At 42.4% G+C, this 18,619-nt stretch overlaps 1 long non-coding RNA gene across 1 annotated transcript in view; it reads left to right on the forward strand.

Moving 5' to 3' along the window:
• The window catches only part of LOC309546944, a 397,029-nt gene extending 382,913 nt beyond the window's left edge, over positions 1-14,116 (forward strand). Inside the window, exon 2 of the long non-coding RNA XR_014224948.1 lies at positions 13,959-14,116. This is a non-coding gene — a long non-coding RNA (uncharacterized lncRNA). The remainder of the gene's footprint in view (positions 1-13,958) is intronic.
• Positions 14,117-18,619: the final 4,503 nt, after the last annotated feature.

Consider the following 18,619-nt stretch of genomic DNA (forward strand, 5'->3'; position numbering starts at 1 on the left):
GAATTACAGGAAATTGAAAAGGGAATTTTAAACTTGAGGCCAAAGTAGCAGAGTTGGAATAATTCTCCCATTCAGCTACACTACTTCTGCTTAAAGTTTAAAATTCTCATCCCAATTCCCTGCAATTCTAAAGTGTTAAATGTGTTTAGGTGGGACCATACAAAAAATGTAATATGTGAATATAAATAAAGTGCAAAGTGTAAAAAAGTACATTGCCGGGACAATTACCCAGAACAGGCTCCTATTTGCCGGGACTGTCCCAGCAAAAACGGGACAGTTGGCAAGTATGACATTGCAAAAACTGGAAATGGATCAAATTTCAAATGAAAACTCTTAGGACATTTTGTACAAAAATTCCGAGAACATTCTCAGATCATTTGAATGCCAATGTTAAAAGAGTTTGTTTGCTTTCAACATTTGATTTTTAAAAGAAATGCACTCTACCAAATGAAAACAACATACACTGTTAGTCCCCGTTCACACTAAGGCGACCTGTGAGGCGACCTTCCATAGGGACACAGTAACAGGGATAATATCAGCGCAAAAAGATATTTAAAATTCACTTAAAGCAGCTGCACTCTCAGGTCAACAAACAACACCCGTGTAAAATCTATAACATAAAATATAAAATAGAGCAGCGCTAGTAGACATAAACTAAACACAAGAATGAGACAAAATAAATATTTGGTATTGGAGAAAAATGTCCATGCAAAAGCCCGTGGAAAGAACAAGTGTCAAACACTCTCTCATGAAGGACAGACAGGTGCGCTTGTGCACTACCGACCACCACCATGCGAAATGGCCTCTCACCTCCAGAGCACTGATTGTAAGCATATATCAAACGGGCAATCACTGGACGATCATCCACAAATGTAAGGGAAGACAGCTCTACTCCACCGCACCTTAAGCAATATATGTCCCTGGATAAGGCTCTGGACTGCTGCTCCACTCAGGACCATGTAATGGGGAACATAAAAGCAGACAAGCCCATAGTGCAATATTGACATATACTTTATTTGCTAGGTGCACACAAAGACAGCCTCTTACTTTGTAGTTGTGTAAAAACGGCAATAGTGATCATAGCGGTGCTGGCGGGTCATACAGACAACCGCGCCAGACTTCCAGATAGTAGCAGGTGACGTCAACGGCTCCGCCTTCCCCCATAGGGAAGCTGCGGACTTGTTCTAATAGGGGCGACACAAGTCGCTCCGACTTAGAAAAAGGGTCCGGAGCTTCTTTGGGGCGACCCGGAGGCGACCGCCATAGACTTCAATGTTATGAAGTCCGTGGCAGCCGCTCCGAGGTCACGGCGCGCTGCTCGCACCGCGACCTCGGAGGTCGCCCCCCCAAGTCGGATCGCGGCAATGTGAACGGGGCCTTAAACCTTCTTTTATCTTCCATCCTGTTCCATCGAATTTTCCCAACACTGCAGTAACAAACGAATACAGACTTGACTCACTAATGGTTAGAAAAACACATTTTCTTTTCCTAAGAATTATTGTTTGATTTTTTACCCATCTATGGCAAGGGCAAAGTCTGCTGGGAGTTTTGGGAGACTCGATCTCCTGGCTTAACCTGCAGCTTTCATTGGTTCCTCCTGCTGACCTCCACATCACTGCAGCACACAAGTGTCAGGTTGAGGTTAGCAGGAAGAAACAGTGAGAGCTGCAAGGGATCCAGAAGAAATAACCACTTCAGCTACAAAAGATTTTCCCCCCTTCATGACCATGCCATTTATTGTGATATGGCACTGCGTTACTTTAACTGACAATTGCATGGTCGTGCAATGCTGTACCCAAATAATAATAATTGTCCTTTTTTCACACAAATAGAGCTTTCTTTTGGTGGTATTTATTCACCACTGTGATTTTTATTTTTGTCACTATAACCAAAAAAATAAACGCCAATTTTGAAAAAAAAAATGGATTTTTAATTCATACTTACCTGTAAAATCCATTTCTTGAAGTGTATCACGGGACACAGAGCCAAAAATCATAACATTTGGGTTATATAGCTACCTAAAGGTGAAGGCACTGGCAACCAATCAGAATTTGTAAACCCCTATATAACCCCTCCCACACAGGAAGTACCTCAGTTTTGTAACAAGCAATAAAAGGCCCCATAGAAGAGAGGAGGGACCTCTGTATTTCCCGTGATGTACTTCAAGAAATGGATTTTACAGGTAAGTATGAATTAAAAATACTTTTTTCCTTTCGTACATCACGGGACACAGAGCCATAAATCATAACATATGGGACATCCCAAAGCAATGCATCTGAGGGGAGAGGGACACCACAAAATACCGCCATCTGACCCCAAAAGAAGGATTACACCGCTGCCTGCAGTGCACAGCGACCAAAAGCAGACTCCTCCTGGGTCCCAACATCCACTCTATAGAAACGAGTGAACATATGCCCCGACGACCAGGTCACTGCCTTGCAAATCTGAGCCATAGAGGCTTGATAGCGATGTGCCCAAAAGGCACCTACTCCTCTGGTAGAATGTGCCTTTACAGGAAAAGGTGGAACCTTTCTTACTAAATCATACACCTGGGTAATAACCTGGCGAATCCAACAAGAAATCGTAGATTTAGATGCTGCCAATCCCTTTCTGGGACCTTTTGGAAGTACAAATAAGCTCTCGGTCTTACGAATCTGAGCTGTTTCCTGTAAATAAATCTTAAGTGCATGCATTACATCAAGAGAATGCAATAACTTTTCCTCCTCTAAACCTATATTCCTTCACATCTTACTCTACATTATTTTGGTTCTTTTACTATTTTTACCATATCTTTTCGGATTTTTGGGTCCCTGTATCATCATTTGTACTATACGAATATATGAGCTATTGCAATCATTTGCTACTCCTTCATTACGTATATTTATTATTAGTCCTATCACTGGGGCCCATTCCTCACTATTGTCATTCATTATTTTTTCCCCTTTGGAGGTACCTGTATGCGCTCTGGGCTCATATCCTCAGTCCCTTTACTACAGCTCCCGGTGCAGACTACATGGGCATCCCCTCTTTTGTGACGGGTTACCGTCCCATATACAGTGGCTATGTAAGTACTACACAGAGAGGGTTCACTTGTTCCCTCTCTGGTTACCCTGTTATCTCCCCCTTTCCCCTAAGTGTGGACCTATCATTTATTCTTACATGTTTCATTTTAGATCTATGATGCATTCGCCCCTGAAGAAGTGATGATGATCACGAAACCTTAGAAGGGCCTTATGATGCATCTGAATTCAACCATACTTTACTAGTTGCTATCACAATGGCACACTGCTATGCTCTACAATATGCATGTATAAACAGCATTAGATGTCAACTCTGGAATATGTTATGTCTCTGTTATTACCAAATGGGCTTCAATTATGTATCCCTATGATTATATTATGTACTATTTTACCTTGATTGTCTATTGTACTGCTGGGTGTTATACATATGGTGGTGCATATGGATGTTGCCATTGATATATGTTTTCTTTCTATTTGTTATTATTTAATAAACATATGGTTTTTAACCATGATTAAACTTCCAACGCCATTCTGCCTCAATTAAAGTCCCAATTTTTTCCCCCATGTTTTCATATTGATCGAGGGATGGAGACTTCCTTACTATATGTCTCATACAAAGTCCCAAACTTTTTTGTCTCTTTCTCTAAGTGAGTATAATGAAAAAAAGAAGGTAGTATGATGTCCTGATTCAAATGAAAGGCGGACACTACCTTGGGCAAAAAATCTGGGTGAGGACGTAAAATCACCCTATCTTGATAAAATATCAAGAATGGCTCTTTACAAGAAAGAGCTGCTAGTTCCGATACCCTTCTAGCCGAAGTTATCGCAATCAAAAAGACCAGTTTTCTGGTCAAAAGAACCAGGGGAACCTGCCCCAGATGTTCAAAAGGCTGTTTTTGCAAAACTTCCAACACCAAATTTAAGGACACAACGGTGGCTTCACTGGTGGAAGCAAATGCAATATTCCCCGGACGAAGGTTTGAACCAACGAATGGGAAACAATTGGTTTCTGGAAAAGAAATGATACAGCTGAAATCTGCCCTTTAATTGTGCTCAGGGCTAATTTAATATCTACCCCTGCTTGCAGGAAGGATAGAACTCTCCTGATAGTATATGTGCAGGGATGCCATTTCCTGGCTTCATACCAGGCAATGTAGGATTTCCAGACCCTGTAATAAATATTTCTAGAGACTGGCTTCCTGGCGTTTATTAGTGTATGAACTGTGGGGCCAGATACACCCTGCTCTTCCAAGATTAAGGCTTTAATAGCCAAGCCGTCAAATTTAGAGACTGTACAGCGGGGTGGAATATTGGACCTTGAGAGAGCAAGTCCAGACACAGTGGAAGAACCCAAGGCCTCGTCCCTGCCAACCTCTGGAATTTTGCATACCAAATCCTCCTCGGCCAAGCCGGAGCTATCAGAATTACTGGTTTCCCTTCTAACTGGATCCTGTGCAACAAACACAATATCAGCTGTACCGGAGGAAAGGCATGGATCAGGGAATACTCCTCCCAAGGAGTCACCAAAGCCTCCACTCCGACTGCGAGTGGATCCCTGGTCCTGGACACAAATCTCTCCAACTTGTTGTTGAACCTGGATGCCAACAGATCTACATCTGGTATCCCCCAGCATAGGCAGATTAATTAAAAGATCTCAGGATGGAAGGACCATTCCCCCGGAAACATCTGTTGACCGTTCAAAAAATCTGCCTGCCAGTTCTCTATTCCTGGAATGAATACTGCTACCAGGCATGGCACAAACCTTGCTGCCCAGGACAGGATAATATCCACCTCTTTCCGGGCTGATCGACTCCTTGTGCCTCCTTGATGGTTGACATAAGCCTCGGCCGTGGCTTTGGCGGATTGCACCCTGATAGGGTGATCCCAAAGTCTGGGCGTCCAGAATTTCAGAGCCCGACTGACTGCAATAATTTCCAAAATGTTGATGGGGAGACGACTCTCTACCCAAGACCATTTCCCCTGGACAGTGGCTTCCTCCAGAACCGCTCCCCAGCAGGAGAGAGTGGCATCTGTAGTCACTACCTTCCAGGTCACTGGAAGAAAGGATTTTCCCTTCTCCAGATTTCTGGTCAACAACCACCAATTCAGACTCTGTCATACTCTTGGTAGCAGAGATATGGACCAGTCCAAGGACTGAACTTTTCCATTCCACGCAGACAGAATGTTGTTCTGCAAGGGTCTTGCATGGAATTGGGCATAGTGAATTGCCTCGAAAGTGGACACCATCTTCCCCAGTTACATCATGCAAAGACGTATAGATAGATATCTCAGTCTTACAATAGACCGAACCCGACCCTTCAGGTCTGAGACCCTTCTTGCTGGCAAGAATACCTTTGCCTGCACTGTGTCGAGAAGAAGCCTCAAGTATTCCAGACGCTGGACTGGCTGTAATGCTGACTTTGCTAAGTTCAGTATCCAACCCAGATGTTACAAAAAATGTACTGTCTGAAAGATATTTCGGCTTAGAGCCGACGCTGATCGATCTATTAGTAATAGATCATCCAGATATCCTATTACAGATATCCCTAGGATAGCTAGGATCTTTGTGAACACTCTTGGAGCTGTGGCCAACCCGAAGGGCGGGCTGTAAACTGGAAATGAAGGAACCTTTGATGGGTCTGAAATATAGGCACATGAACATATGAATCCTTGATGTCTATGGATGCTAGAAATTCCTCTCCCTGCAGGGAGGCTATGACTGAACCAATTGATTCCATGCGGAAAGAACAAACGTTCAGAAACTGATTCAGCGCCTTGAGATCCAAAATAGGTCTCACATCCCCGTTTGGTTTGGGGATTATGAATAGGTTTGAGTAAAAACCCTTGAACCTTTCGTTTTCTGGTTATCACCCTCTGAGCTCTCAGCTGGTCCGATGCCTAAAAGATCTTTCTTTTAGAGGATCTGTTTGTATACTTGCCTTCACAAACTGAGGATGCGGGAACACCCAAAATTCCAGCTTGTGTCCCTGTGAAATGGTGGAGACAACTCAGTTGTCTTGAATTAACTCCACCCATGCCCCTGAGAACTGTAGGAGCCTTTCCCCCACCCACTTCACTGAGAGGGCTTAGAGGAAGACTAGGCTGATCTCTGAGCCCAGGACTTTTTTTTTACCTTGCTCCGAAGGCTTGGGTCCGGAAGCACTGGTATTATGTGTGCTGGGGATCTTAAAGGAAGGATGTCTGCTCTTCCTCTTTACAGGTAGCAACATACTCTCCCACCCACCCCCGAGATCTTTTGGATATATTTATCCAGATCATCACCAAAAAGGCGTTCTCCCTGAAATGGGAAACTAGCCAGTAATTTTTTACATGGTAATTCCACAGACCAGCTCTTTAACCAAAGGAGAAAACCGTGACATTTGCCTTATGGAGTCCGTAAGAGCATCAACTGTGAAACACAAGCTGCGAGGTAGATCTGACAGATCCTACACAGACTCATCTTGAGAAGGATCTGTCTTGGCCACTCTCTTTATGAGGTCTTTCAAAGACTGACACACTCCTATGGCTGCTACTGCTGGTTGTACTGCAACTGCAAAGGAGGCTTTCAATAAAGATTCCAACTTTTTATCCGCTGGATCTTTAAAAACCTGGGCATTATCCACAGGACAGGTTAAATTCTTGTTAACCGAAGTAATGGCTGCATCCACAGTGGGAATTTTCCATCTCTTCGAAAACGTATCCTCCATAGGATATAACAATGTAAACCTTTTAGGAGGAACAAACATCCTATCAGGATGATCCAAGTCATTATACACTTCTTGCTCCAGGAGTGGATGTATTGGAAATAACCGAGGACTCTGTGGAGGGTGCAATGAGCCTAGGGGGGAAAAATAGGTTTCAGTTGTCTCTAAGGGTGGGAGTTTAAACTCAGCCCGGACCATCTTAGCAAGAGACTGGATAAACAATCTCTGGGATTGAGAGGCTGATAGAGATTCCTCTGACTCTGACCCCCCGGAAGTGGAAATTTCAGCGTAACCTTCTATAGGGTCACCCTCAGCTACATCTTTCACATCCTCTGCCCAATCCTGAACTGATTCAGGGGGCTGCTCAGGAGAGGGGGATCTAACCCACTTCTTTCCTCCATGTGGTGCTGCAATCATGTCAGCAATCCTACCCTCTAGGCTGACTAATGCCAATGCCAAATCGTCCTTGGTAACATAGGCTGTGGCAGAAGTACACGAAGTAGCTACTCTGCCTGACAACCGTGCTGGCTCAGATTGGCTAATTGCCTCTGGTTTATCAGAAGGAGTAGACACAGTGGAAGCACGACTAGGACCTTCAGGGCCTGACGGTGGCATCATAGTGCCCTTTCCAGCCTCCAGCCCTTTTTCAGGCAGACATTGCTTTATAGCTAGACAAACTTGAGGTACTACCTTAGCAGTGTACTCAAGGTCTGTGCCAAGCTTATACAGCCTAATGCACACAACACTGATCACCTAAGATACAGGACCTATTTGTGCCAGTAATATTACACCCACAGTGACTCACACAACCCAGCTGCTGCTGCTCTGTGTCCCTTCCAGCCTGTGACAGAGGCTAGTGTGTTGGAGACAATTTCTTGCAGAACGTGGCCTTTTATGCATGTGCGCCATGGTACGTGGTGTCCACATGCACTTCAAATCGCGTTAGAACACGCCCACCACGCGGCGTACGCCTGTAGTTAAAGTTGAAGATTCCCGCGCGCACACGAATAGTCCTACGCCATAGACATAACAAACAAATGGGGGTGAGAGCAGTTTAGGCTGAATCTTGTTTGTCACAGCTGATACTTTTCAGGTGATCAGCTCAGGGTAAGAAACAGTGTAACAATATGCTTTAACATACTTTAACCAGTTTTGAACCGGAAGGATTTGCCCCCTTAATGACCAGGCCATATTTTGCGATTCGGCACTGCGTTACTTTAACGGACAATTGTGCGGTCGTGCGACGCTGTACCCAAATAAAATTGATGTCATTTTTTTCACACAAATAGAGATTTCTTTTGGTGGTATTTGATCACCTGTGCAATTTTTATTTTTTGCGCTATAAACAAAAAAAGAGCGACAATTTAAAAAAAAATATATATATTTTTCACATTTGGCTATATGACATTCTCAAAAAAAATTATTTAAAAATCAACATTTGTTAACATTTTAGGCCAATTTGTTTTCTGCTGCATATTTTTGGTTAAAAAAAAATCGCAATAAGCGTATTTTGATTGGTTTGCGCAAAAGTTATTGCATCTATTAACTACGGGAAAGATTTATGTAATTTTTACAGTTTTTTTACTAGTAATGGCAGGGATCTGCGATTTTTTTTGGACCACTAACTGACATTTTTGACACTTTTTGGGGTACCAGTGACATTACTAAAAATATGCACTGTTACTGTAATAATGACACTGGCAGTGAATGGGTTAACAGTATGGGTGATCAAGGGGTTAAATGTGACCCTAAAAGAGTGATTATATCTGTATGGGGGTTGGGCTTCTGAGATGACCATAGAGACATGTGATCCTATATAGCAGGATCACATGAGCTCTGTGATCATATCAGAGAGAAGGACGGTCGGCTGTGTTTACAACAGCTGACCGTCCTTCTCTCTCAGCGGGGGCGATTGAGAGTGTTAGGCGGCAATCATAGCGCGCTTGCCCCCTAGCTCCTCCCAGGCAAAAGACGTATGCATACGTGGTTTTGCCTGGGAGTGCCGCTCTGCCGCCGTATATATACAGTATTCGGTCTGCAAGTGATTAACCACTTAAGGACCGAGCCCATTTTTGACACATTTTGTTCACAAGTTAAAATCAGTATTTTTTGCTAGAAAACTACTTAGAACCCCCAAACATTATATATATATATTTTTTTTTAGCACAGACTCTGGAGAATAAAATGGCAGTCATTGCAATATTTTTTGTCACGCGATATTTGCGCAGCAGTCTTTTAAACGCCATTTTTTTGGAAAAATTATGAAAAATTACATTTCAATGCATTTAAAAGGGTATCCCCTCCCGCTCGCTGGGGTAACGATTGAGCAACTCCCGAGCCACATCGGTCATTACCGCCAGAAAGTCGACCGCGGGCTCTAAGAAAACGGTACCGGGTTGATGCCTCTAGCTAGAGGCATCACCCCGGTACAACCACTTAAAAGCAGCCGACGTAGGTCTATGAGGCTGTTTGTTAAGTGGTTAAACATACTTTGCATAAACCTGCTACAACAATGTAATTACAAGCAGAAATACACTTGGACAAGTCTCTGTAATCGTAATCTGTAACAACGTTTCTGTCGTGCGCGAGCTAACGGCGAAGGGGGCGGCTACATTTTTTTTTTCCGGACGCGCCGGCTGGGTGCTCGGGTCACTCCATGGGACGGGAGACCCGGGCAAAGCCGCGGGAGGGGGGAGGACGTCCCCTCCCGCTCGCCGGGGTAACGATCGAGCAGCTCCCGAGCCGCAGCGATCGTTACCACCGAAAAGCCATCAGCCGGCTCTAAAAAACGGTACCGGGATGATGCCTCTAGCTAGAGGCATCAACCCGATACAACCACGCAAAGTCAGCCGACGTAGGTCTACGTGGCTAGACGTTAAGTGGTTAATTTTTTTACTAGTAATGGCGGTGATCAGTGACTTATAGCTGGACTACGACATTGCAGCAGACAAATCAGACACTAAGTGACCCTTCTGACACTTTTTTGGGAACCAGTGACACTAATACATAGATCATTGCTAAAATTTTGCATTGTCACTGTACTAATGACACTAGCTGGGAAGGGGTTAACATCAGGGGCGATCAAAGGGTTAACTGTGTGCTTAGCCAGTGCTTGGTTACTGTGTGGGAGGCATTGATCCATGTTCCTGCTTTGCAGGAACACAGGATCATTACCTTCCCTACTGACAGAACAGCAGTGTGCCTTGTTTACATAGGCAGACTTTCGTTCTGCTTGTGTCCTGAACGATCGGCGGGTCCCGGTGGACATTGAGTCCACTGACTGGCTCATGCTGTGTCCGAACACAGTGGGAGCGGGTCGGCGGCGGCTCACGTGCATGACCCCCCCCCCAGACCCGGAAGTGCAGAATCCCATACTAGGTACGTGATCCTGTGCAGGAAATTCGCCTTGCCGTCGTATTTATACAGTATACGATCGGCAAGTGGTTACCAGCTTGAACATGTATTGCAATGTATATGAACCAAAATTCAAAACATTTGCAGAGGGTTCTTTCAGAATTTTTTAACATGTGGTCACACCCCTTTAGTACCTGATGGGCTAGGGGTATAAGCTATTTGAACTTGAGCAAAGACATATCTTATTTCTATTTGAGAGCAGAGGTCTGACTCTCCAGTGTACTGCTAGCACACAGTATTTTAATGTTAAAAAAGAAGAGCATATTTATTACTATATGTAGCCTGAGAGCATTATAATAATAAATACCATGACTTTAGTTGGGCTTTAAGTGTAAGGATCAGCATAAAGGGCGTGTTAGGGGTCATTTTTCTTTCACTTGTTGTCAGCCCTGACACCCCCCACTCTGGCGCCAAAAAATACAACCCACCATCAAAAATTTGACGCATTTACTCATTATATATAGCTGCTGGTTCTTGTTTCATGCCACAAACCTTTATAGCAATGATTGCTGGTTGACCTTATGTAACTTTCTCAGACAGTGCTTTTATTCAAAATGACATGCAAATTAATTTGACTGACAGATTAAATGCTGCCCTTTATTATCCAGCATGGAAATTCACACTCCTTGCACAGCTGGTGTGTTATTTAATGATGATATATAATATGTATGTCGAATTTATGAATCTCAATGAACAACCAGGGAAAATTCTTCCCCTACACACAAAAGTCAATGTTCCGCATATATTTTCTGAGCAAGAACTTTTCATTGTAGACAACATTGTGAGTGTATTATATAGTTGATATTTATGCCAAATATTTCCTTACAGTACATTAGAAAGCCTAATAAGATAATAAAATAGGGCCATCCAACCCTGTCTGTCCTGGCTTTTGTTACCTTTGCATACATCCTGATGGATGAATTAGTTGATATTATGTTCTTAGAATCTGGGTACTAATACCACAATCATATAGAAATAGATACAAAAATCAGACAATGGAAACATAGCATTTCAGTTTAAAACAGAACTTTACCATACCAACCTAATAAAAAATAATATAATTTTTGTACGAACTTACTGTAAAATTCTTTTCTCTGAGTCCTCTGACAGTCGCCGCCCACTCATACAGTCTGCACTTCTGGGTATTGGTCTTATACACAGGAGTAAGCTAGGCATAAGATTTTGTTAGAAAACATTCACAAAACCTTGTATAGACACACCTACAGGGGGCTGTCCCTCTGGTCCAATACCCCCAGCTAGCAGCATTCCCAAATCAATTTGGTAGCAAGCAGTATAGAGATCCATGAACCCCAAAAGAGGGGCGGGGGCGGCGACTGTCAGAGGAAAATAATTTTACGGTAAGTTCTTACAAAAATTCTATTTTCTCTTCTGTCCTCTGACAGTCGCCGCCCACTCATACAGTCTTCACTACTGGGATGTCCCAAAGCAGTGTAGATGTAAGGGGTGGGAAATGTAACCGTCAAAAAGGCAACGCAGCACCCAGGTCAGAGAAAAGAACCTTATCTGAACCAGAAAGGTAACCACTGGGTAACAAGAAAGCTCAACAGGAGCGAACAAACCCAGAAAAACAAAATAACCAAGGGGGAAAAAACCCCAACAGGAGGGGACAGGCTAAAAACCGCCATGTCTCCCCTAAGGCACTGCCGCACTCAGAAGTTTGCGGCCAAAAGAGGCATCTGCCGATGCCAGAACATCAAGTTTCTAAAATTTAGTAAAGGTATGCATGGACGACCAGGTCGCTGATTTGGGAATGCTGCTAGCAGGGGGTATTGGACCAGAGGGACAGCCCCCTGTAGGTGTGTCTATACAAAGGTTTTGTGAATGTTTTCTAACAAAATCTTATGCCTAGCTTAGTCCTGTGGATAAGACCAATACCCAGAAGTGCAGACTGTATGAGTGGGCGGCGATCGTCAGAGGACGTAAGAGAAAATAATTTTGTAATAATAATACACATTCTCCAATAATAAATATGCTACCAAAATGAGCATGTGCTGTAAATTACCTCCAGCATTGGTCCTGTTTCTTCTTGCTGGAGGCTGCCATTTTGCTGAAGCCCAGAGCCCCTGGACAGCAGTAAATGTTTAGGTTCCATGTACACTAGCATTTTTTATAAGCCCAAAAACATTAGAAAAAAAAGCTGGATGAAAAATGCTGATAATAGCTTTTTTGTGCAAGCTTGTAGTAGCGTTTTAGTAGCTTTTACTGTAGAAGTTATTAGGAGTGTTTAAAAGCTTTAACATTTTCTTAGCATTTTTATAGTACATGAAGAAGAAAAAAGCTGGAGGAGTGTCTTAGTAGCATTTAGAAAAATTTAGGAGCTTTTAGCATTTTCTTCTGCCTGGAAAACGCTCCCAAAAACTCTTTAAAAACAATTTATTTTTCTGCTCCTAAACGCTGAAGTTTGAAAAAGCTTCTAGCATAAAATAGTGTGCATAAACACACAGGCTAACACTATTCACTTCTAGGAGCTAGTGTGTGTAGCACTACTCCCTTGGGAGCTGCTGATTACGAGTTCCCCTGGGTTACCATTAGCAACAACATGACAGTCCCGCATTTTCAAAGTGTGTTGGCTCAGTCAGGAAACAGTCTAGGGGCTTTGGTTTTTGTGTTTTTATTGAGAACTTGGATGGGAGAAGGGAATGAGTGGTATACTCCAACTTGTATAACTATGCACAATTGGGTGGAATGACTAAATATTGCTGAGTGCGGCAAGGCTGCTGCTTCAGCTTGTCATTAGCAGTGAAGTAGTAGTAAGTGAACTGTCTGAGGTAAACTGTACTGTACTGCAGAGCAATCTTCAGGGCCCTTCCTGGCACCCCCTTTGTTCCTATTTTTCAGGGTTCTCTATACGGCACCCCCTTTGCTGTAACACTCCCTGTGTGAGCTAGCTCCTTGATCCCCTGACTTCATTGGAGTGGCCCCCCTTCCTGGGCAGACCCTTTGGCAAATCTTCTGGTACTTACGGACACTGCTTTTTTACAAGAGACTCTGCCAGCAGCTCCACTTGTCAGCACTCTGGACCCTCTGCTGCTCAGCTCCACACCTGGTTCACCGCCTAAGACCACCTTCCTCACACCTGCAGGAGGAAAGACAGCCGTCCACCTCCACCTGGGACGTTGCTTCCTGCCAAAAGACGCCCTGTCACATGCTCCCTCAGTATTCATGGTCAATCCCAGGATGCATTGCAAGAATGCCCTCTTACTGGGACTGCCATAAAATATGATGTGTCACTGGCCGGGTTTCCTCCACTGTCTAACACGCTCCCTCATTGGATGCAGTGAATCACACCTGGAAACATGTGACAGGCAACCTAATAGATCAGGCTCCCCTGATAAGCAGAAGGAGCATAGATGCTTTTACCTACAACCTACCTAACTAGGAGGGTGCTACATGTGCGGCTCCGATGTCCGCCGGTCACTCGCGATCTCCCGCTGGAGAGGGAGAAAGGCAGACAGCTGATGTAAACAAAGCCGCCTGTCATTCTCCCTGGTGTAACTGCAGAGATTATACGATCCTGCTATGTAGGATCATATGTCTCTGTGGTTACATAACAAGCCACGCCTCCCCACAGTTAGAATCACGCCCCTAGCGATATATTTAACCCACTGATCACCAATATAGTTAACCTCTTCCCTGCCAGTGTCATTTTTACAGTAACAGTGCATATTTATAGCACTGATTACTGTAGTAATGTCACTGGTACCCCCAAAAGTGTCAAAAATGTCAGTCAAGGGTCCGATCTGTCCGTCGCAATGTCGCAGTCCGGCAAAAAAAAAACGCAGATCGCAGTCATTACTAGTAAAAAAAACAAACAATAAAAATGACATAAATCTTTCCCGTAGTTAGTAGACGCAATAACTTTTGCGCAAACCAATCAAAATACGCTTTTTGCGATTTTTTTTACCAAACATATGTAGCAGAAAACAAATTGGCCTAAAATGTTAAAGAATTTTGATTTTTACATTTTTTTGGGGGGAATTTCATATAAAAAAATGTGAAAAATATTTTTTCAAAATTGTCGCTCTTTTTTTGTTTATAGCACAAAAAGTAAAAATCGCACAAGTGATCAAATACCACCAAAAGTAAGCTCTATTTGTGGGAAAAAAAGGACGCCAATTTAATTTGGGTACAGCGCGGCACGACTGCGCAATTGTCTGTTAAATTCACGCAGTGCCGAATCGCAAATTAGGCCCTGGTCTTTGAGCAGCCAAATCCTCTGGGGCTTAAGTGGTAAAACTCTAATCCTCAGGACATCTGGTATATATATATGTGCTGGTGGAGGAACACTGTCACTATTGCACTGGTGGTTAAAGGTGGATTCATCATTCGTTTGAACTGTTTGCATCCACTGCATTTACTACTGTTCACTGGGCTATATGGACTTCCAGAGGATTGGATACTAACATTGTCTCATGCTTCTAGGCACATTGAATTTATCTTACTATTGAGATTTGTTATCAGCGCTGCACTTGTTTTTAGATTTGCTGTTTGGAAGGTATATATTCACCTTTTGGTGCTAGCAGCTTTTATTACACAGCGCTCGCTCATTACCACTTTGCATAGTATGCAATACAAACATCCATTGTGTGAAGGGGGAACAATAAACGATATCTGTAATGAAATCATTCCTAATACCTGTAGCTGTTTAATTACTTACTGAAAGACCAGGAGCAAAGCAGTGGTTTCTGTTAGAAAACAAAGCAGTACATTCTGGCTTCTGGCCTGTACATGCACATTAATATGCAGCTTGAGTACAATCACAGCGTGGGACATGGACAAACCTTCCCACTGAACATTCATGTGCCAACCCAGAACCCACACATCTCTCACACTGACACATGCAAAAGAGAAAGGCTCTGTGCTTCTCTAGGCACTTTCATTTGTTCTCTTTTATTATTGAGGCTGCTGGTTTTGGCAGACATCCTAATATAATTAGGCGTTTATCATTCTAAGAACATTGGCACCAGTTTACTTTTTGGCAATTACATCAGTGTATAGAGTCATTATCCCATTATGAGATGTGAGATGGCCATGTGTATTGGGTGACTTTTCCCTATACTAGTCTTGTACTAATTGACTTTACTTACTAAGAAACACGAACTGGTTACAAAAGTAAATAATATATATTAAACAAACTCAGAAACGCAATGTCATCCGGAACTTTGTTAGGGGTTATGCAAGATGCACCACTAAATCATACACAGGGTCAAAACTATATTGGAGGGCACCTAACAAAATTATTACAGGAACAATGGATCTTCAGCTTTCATCTTTAATACAATCCTACCACTAAGCTCCAATCTAGTAACTGGCACAAGCTATTTACTTTCATACGGATCTGGTAAAGATAATTGAACTATCTACTGTATCTATCTATCTAGTTCTAAAGAGAATTTGGTGTCCATTTGGTTGCCAATGGGCACCTATGATATATCCCGTACCACGTCCTATTGAATTTGCATAATAAGAACTAGAAAAAGAATCATGAACTTTATAGACACATATATATAAAATTAACAAATTTATTGGTCTACATTAAAAATATTTGTATACAATATAGCAATAGATTAAGAATTTCCTATAAAAGCAATGATCGGTTGCAGACTATTTGTGTAACCCTGTAGAGCAGTGTTTCTCAACCCTTTTTCTGTCAAGGCACCCTTTAAAATTTTGCACAACCTTGAGGCACACAATTATAAAATGTAAAAACCTAAATTGGTGGTTTTACAAACTGCAGCAGCATCCACACACATGGGACATCCATTATTAGAGATGATTTATTCTTAAAAATGCAATGTACCTTTGCACACTGGTACTGACTAGCATTCCAGCTTTTCCCTTCTGCCCCAGTTTATCTAACTCAATCAGCTAACGTGACCACAGTGATGACAGAGGTGCAGGTAAGGGGCAAACAAGGATGTTGTCAGGCACCTGGCGTCCTTCTGATCAACCTACACCATCATTAGTTGTTGGGACACTAGCAGCTGACCAACAACATTTCCAAACTTGTAATGCTACACATTAAAGCACTGTGGCTTTGTGTAACAAAAAAGGCAGCATTGATCCACCCATTGGTTTGTTGACAATTTTTGGGCAATTTGTAAGCATTTTGCCAAGGCACCCCTGAAGAGTCTAGAAGGCACCCCAGTGTGCCACGGCACCCTGGTTGAAAAAGGCTGCTCTAGAGGACAATCTGCCAAAAATACAACTTGTGTGTGTGGACTGTACACCAGGATTTCTCATATCCTCCCAAGACGAGGGTTTCACTTATCCTTTGTCGACCTTCTGAATATTGATCTACATGTTTCGCGACCTTGTCGCTCCTTCAGGAGCTTTGACAATCTAATCAGGTAAAACATACATTCATTAAAATATGTAATTAAATATAAGAATACATATCACTTTCCACAAGGGTACCACTCACTCGCAATAAGAAGCCTGTAGTCACAGAGTTCGCTGCCCCCCCCCCAGAAAAGAGCAACGTCACAGTCAGCTCACTTTTCCAAATGTGGGGACACATATAAACTATTGGTGGATATTTGTATATAATGCAGTACATTGTTTTATGGTGGCCATATACTACTTACATTCTTAAATACAAAACTGAGTATATCCATTACATTGGTATTTAGTATACCCTAAGGGTCATAAAAGCCTATAAGGTAAAATGAAAAGGGTAATTAGAGTATTTGTATCAAATATATATATATATATATATATATATACAGTGCCTTGCGAAAGTGTTCGGCCCCCTTGAACTTTGCGACCTTTTGCCACATTTCAGGCTTCAAACATAAAGATATAAAACTGTAATTTTTTGTGCAGAATCAACAAGTGGGACACAGTCATGAAGTGAAACAAAATGTATTGGATATTTCAAACTTTTTAACAAATAAAAAACTGAAAAATTGGGCGTTCAAAATTATTCAGCCCCCTTAAGTTAATACTTTGTAGCGCCACCTTTTGCTGCGATTACAGCCGTAAGTCGCTTGGGGTATGTCTCTATCAGTTTTGCACATCGAGATACTGAAATTTTTGCCCATTCCTCCTTGCAAAACAGCTCAAGCTCAGTGAGGTTGGATGGAGAGTGTTTGTGAACAGCAGTTTTCAGTTCTTTCCACAGATTCTCGATTGGATTCAGGTCTGGACTTTGACTTGGCCATTCTAACACCTGGATATCTTTATTTGTGAACCATTCCATTGTAGATTTTGCTTTATGTTTTGGATCATTGTCTTGTTGGAAGACAAATCTCCGTCCCAGTCTCAGGTCTTTTGCAGACTCCATCAGGTTTTCTTCCAGAATGGTCCTGTATTTGGCTCCATCCATCTTCCCATTAATTTTAACCATCTTCCCTGTTCTTGCTGAAGAAAAGCAGGCCCAAACCATGATGCTGCCACCACCATGTTTGACAGTGGGGATGGTGTGTTCAAAGTGATCAGCTGTGTTGCTTTTAAGCCAAACATAATGTTTTGCATTGTTGCCAAAAAGTTTGTATTTGTTTTCATCTGACCAGAGCACCTTCTTCCACATGTTTGGTGTGTCTCCCAGGTGGCTTGTGGCAAACTTTAAACTACACTTTTTATGGATATCTTTAAGAAATGGCTTTCTTCTTGCCACTCTTCCATAAAGGCCAGATTTGTGCAGTATACGACTGGTTGTTGTCCTATGGACAGAGTCTCCCACCACAGCTGTAGATCTCTGCAGTTCATCCAGAGTGATCATGGGCCTCTTGGCTGCATCTCTGATCAGTCTTCTCCTTGTATGAGCTGAAAGTTTAGAGGGACGGCCAGGTCTTCGTAGATTTGCAGTGGTCTGATACTCCTTCCATTTCAATATTATCGCTTGCACAGTGCTCCTTGGGATGTTTAAAGCTTGGGAAATCTTTTTGTATCCAAATCCGGCTTTAAACTTCTCCACAACAGTATCTCGGACCTGCCTGGTATGTTCCTTGTTCTTCATGATGCTCTCTGCGCTTTAAATGGACCTCTGAGATTATCACAGTGCAGGTGCATTTATACGGAGACTTGATTACACACAGGTGAATTCTATTTATCATCATTAGTCATTTAGGTCAACATTGGATCATTCAGAGATCCTCATTGAACTTCTGGAGAGAGTTTGCTGCACTGAAAGTAAAGGGGCTGAATAATTTTGCACGCCCAATTTTTCAGTTTTTTATTTGTTAACAAAGTTTGAAATATCCAATAAATTTCGTTTCACTTCATGATTGTGTCCCACTTGTTGATTCTTCACAAAAAATTACAGTTTTATATCTTTATGTTTGAAGCCTGAAATGTGACAAAAGGTTGCAAAGTTCAAGGGGGCCGAATACTTTCGCAAGGCATTGTATGTGTATATATATAATATATATATATAATATATATATATATATATGTATTTATATATCTCCCTTGCACTACTTATATAAATTATGTACTTTAGTCCAAGATGTGTGCTGA

The sequence above is a fragment of the Pelophylax lessonae genome, assembly GCF_965119305.1.
Source record: "Pelophylax lessonae genome assembly, chromosome: 2".
In the NCBI taxonomy this organism is placed as follows: Eukaryota; Metazoa; Chordata; class Amphibia; order Anura; family Ranidae; genus Pelophylax; species Pelophylax lessonae.